This window comes from Brassica napus, chromosome C5 (genome assembly GCF_020379485.1).
Source record: "Brassica napus cultivar Da-Ae chromosome C5, Da-Ae, whole genome shotgun sequence".
Lineage (NCBI taxonomy): Eukaryota > Viridiplantae > Streptophyta > Magnoliopsida > Brassicales > Brassicaceae > Brassica > Brassica napus.
This window is the reverse complement of record NC_063448.1, coordinates 31,009,518-31,013,809: the sequence shown is the minus strand read 5'-3', so window position 1 is coordinate 31,013,809 and position 4,292 is coordinate 31,009,518. Positions and strand designations below refer to the sequence as shown.

Genomic DNA, 4,292 nt, shown 5'->3' with positions numbered 1-4,292 from the left:
TAATATCATTTCCAACCAAGTTACGTTTACTAGTTACTTCGTTTGTTACTATTGCTATTTCATTTAAACAATTTACAACCCTTAGAATTAATAAACACTAGATTTAATTGTTCTCTAGCTCCTTGTGGATTCGATCCCTAAGTACTACATCTGAATCTCTTTTGATGAGAGTAACACTCCTTAGGGTAATTTGAGTGGTATCAAATTTGGCGCCGTTGCCGGGGAGCTTTGATCGCCATTAGATTTAGTTTTATTGATTCTTATTCTTTTCTCTACCCCTTTCTAATTATCTTTTTCTTGTCTTTTCAGGTGCATGCCCAGCGGTACCAGAAGCAACAAGGAGAAAGACTTGCTGTTCTCACACGATCCTGGTCATATGGAACGCACCATCCATTGAGGTCAACGTTCCACATCGCTCGACGCAACAACATCGTTGTCGATCGTTACGCACAACCAACCGTCGACCGACACCAGAACTTCATCGTCGATCGATCCCAATTGTTCGACAACGATCGATACTACACCGCGTAACTCGATCGATATCGTGTCGTCAAAAATGGTAAACATTATTATTCTAACACAGAACGAGAACGGAAACCTGTATGACCAGGACGGTCATCTGCGGAATGCAACAAGTCAGAAAATAGACGCTCAGGGGGCTGTGATCCCTGATGCTAATGCTACAGGAACTGCTCAACCTGTAGATGAGGACGCTCGATCGAAACCACTGGCCGATTACAATCGCCCAGATGAGTACTATTCCAACAGATCAGCTATTCGGCTTTCGGAGATCCAGAAGCAGAAATTCGAGCTGAAGCCTCAATACTACACCCTCGTGTCGTAGATACCCTACTCTGGGTTACAGCACGAGCATCCTATTGACCATCTGGAATGGTTAGAGGATCTAATCGCTGCTATTCGGATGGAAGGAGTCCCCGAAGATTACCTGCTGTGCAAGCACTTCAGATACACGCTGAATGGAGAAGCGATGCACTGGCTTAGGCAGCAACCCACAGGATCTTTAACATCCTGGAGCGACATCAAGAATGCTTTCTTACGAAACTTCTTCGATGAGGCGCGCGCTGAAGAACTTCGGAATAAAATTTCCACATTCTCGCAGGAGGCTGGAGAGTCCTTCAAAGATGAGTGGATTAGATTTAGGTTCTTCCAGCAAGACTGTCCACACCACGGATTTAACGAAGTGCAGCTGCTAAACACTTTCTTCCGATGTCTCGCCTTACAGTATCAAATGGCTCTTGATACGGCGAGTGAAGGAAACTTCACTACTCGGAATCCGTTGGAAGCTGTGAGACTTATCGAAAACCTTGCTAACAGCAACAGCACCAAAAACACTGACTCTGAACGGAAGAATTCTGTAGCCTCTATCGGGAAGGAACAGATGGACGAAGTAAGAGCTAAGTTAGATGTGGTGCACGAGCTTCTTAGGAAGCAAGTCTGTTCAGCTGAAGGAGAAGTAGCAGATACGGAAGGAGAAGAAAATGTGAACTACATCGGAGGTACTGGATTCCAAAAATTTGGAAACCAGGGCCGAAACAGAAACTTCTTTGGAAATGGTCAAAGAAGTAACCAAAGTTCACAATTTCAAAAACCCTTCAACAACAGCAAAAGCTACTCGAACTCTTACTACCAAAATCCACCACCCCAGAATCAGGAAAACAAGATCGAAGAGATGCTTGATCGAGTACTGTTGGGACAACAACAAATCACCGTAGATTTCAACGGTAAGATAGACTCCGCGTACAACAATCTGAACACCAAAATCGAGACCTTAAGGACTCAGGTGAGAAAACTTGAAACGCAAGTAATTCAGACGGGCGAGACTATAAAGAGGCAAGAAGCTTTCGCTAGAGAGGCAGGAGCCGACAAAGGGAAACACCACGTAAATGCCATCAGGATGATGATTTCTGGCAAGTGGTGAGAAATGAAAAGCTTGAGGAAGGAGACTTCGAAATCGAAAGCTCCATGAGTCTCGGCAGATCCCAATGGTGTCGACCGATGTCGATAAACTCGCATCGATCGACAGAACATGACGAAGATCGATGGACGGGTTACTCCAGTCATCGATCGACGTCGTCCGCTAAATCGACTGAATGCAATGCAGTTCAAATTCTAACTCATGAGGAATTCACAGCTAAGCATCCTCACCCACCCTCCCCTTTCTATGATAAAATTGATCAATTGGTTGAGCCAACCATCGATCGACAGAGTGAGTCCGACGTCGATCGTCACACCCCACCTCCCATCGATCGACATGCACCTCTAACATACCGAGTGCAGTTACCCTCAATCGATAATGATTACATCAACGCACTCAGACCACCACCTAAACCATTAGCTAGCCCACACGAACCAAAACCCAACCCTTTAAATAGTTCACCAGAACCAGTTCAAGAAGAACAAGAAACTGAAGGGAGAAGGTTAAGGAAAAGAAAGGAGAAGATTCCTAAGAACCTTAAGAGGGAAGCTAACGATAAGGAGATGGATGGTTTCACTAAAAGAGTCCTCATAATCCCAATCGAAAAAGCTTTTGATGAAGCTTACGTCACACACTAGTTGTGGATGTTCTTCAGAGAAACAAAGGTAACTGAGGAGGACATTAGGAGAATGTTTCATCAAGTCAGAGAGAAGATGAAACACATGATCACATTGACGAAGAAGAGTGATCCTGGGAAATTTGCAATACCATGCGTAGTCAAGGGTGTTGAACTTCCCCATTCAATGTGTGACACAGGAGCATCAGTTAGTATCCTCCCTAGGATCATGGCAGACCAGCTTGGTTTGACCATCGAACCTTCAAAAGAATCCTTCACCTTCGTGGATCTTTCAGAAAAACGATCAGGAGGTATCATAAGAGATCTGGAGGTACAGATTGGTAATGCCCTTGTCCCTGTAGATTTTCATGTCCTAGACATCGAGCTTAACTAGAACTTTTAACTTCTGCTTGGAAGATCTTTTCTAGCTACAGTAGGAGCTGTATGTGACATGAACAAAAATAAATTGTGTCTGACGCTGATAGACCCCAACATCCAATACGACCCCATCCGACCTAAGAGGAAGGTTATTAATTCTGTAGATTACGGGAATGAACTTGGCTTCATTGGCGCATGCCATTGTGGAGCAGCGTATAATTCGGAAACGAAACAGAGTACTCGGAATCTATCGACACCCCCACTTTTCCATCGATCGATTCCAATGAGTCAACTGTGACCGATGACCGCAAAAACACGTCACTCGACGTAAAGCAGTCGGTTGACCATTTCATTCCACCTAATCATTGTTACCCCCACTTTGCCTTCCAACCTCCAAGCAAGAGAGGACATGATAACTATTCCATAGGCAGTTGGGCAGACATTGGTTTCCATGAAAGTTTTGCAGTTGACACTGTAATTACTTCATCTAACGAGGAACATACAGAGGAATACGATGAGGATTATTGGAAAGAACGTGCAATAGAAATGTCTTTGCAGGATGAAAGATTTGAAACACATAAGTTCAAAAACACGTTTCCAACATCGATCCCCGAAGTGCACTCCACATCGGTCGATACCCATCCTTGTCCAGCAAAACAACCGCTCACATCGATCGACACCCACACAGGAACATCGATCGATATTCGCGCCGTAGCGGAAATTCAGGAACAGGAGAATATTCCCTCTCCAACTAGGTTTATAGATACCTATATAAATCGTTTTGCACCCCCGAAACCACCTCAACACACCAGAGCAGACACACAAGCAAATAAGATGAACACTCTTCCTTCTACTTCAATAGGAAAATCCATGAAGAGCAATCATCTCAAGAACACAAGTTCTGCAGAAATTACTCTGCCATCGATCAATGCATCTGTATCTACATCGATCGATACTACTCTAAACCCTAATCTTTCTATTTCTAAATTTAATGATAATGCAAACATTGATTACGGTTTTCTAACACCTGATGAATTTGGTATTTTCAGGGACCCAGATGGCAACGCACGTGCAATGGATGGAAGGATCTCACAAATGTCCAGAAAGGACATAGCAGATATCCTTCAAGTAGCCAATGGACCTGACAACCTATTCTCACAGCAATGTGGCATTCCAGACGTCATTCAAACAGATCCTAACAACGACGTAGGAGTCGCCACAACATAAATCAAACCAGATTTGTCACGCCAACCAAAAGGGCAAGCATCGATCGATGGGACAACTGATATATCGATCGACAAGGTAACACCAACGTTGATCGATAGGGATGACCCGACGTCGAACGATAGACGTTATGAATTT

At 44.0% G+C, this 4,292-nt stretch overlaps 1 non-coding gene across 1 annotated transcript; it reads right to left on the bottom strand.

The window, feature by feature from the left end:
- Positions 1 to 1,088: 1,088 nt before the first annotated feature.
- Positions 1,089 to 1,194, bottom strand: LOC125588155. The gene has a single exon (XR_007324549.1). It is a non-coding gene; the product is annotated as a small nucleolar RNA R71 (small nucleolar RNA).
- Positions 1,195 to 4,292: the final 3,098 nt, after the last annotated feature.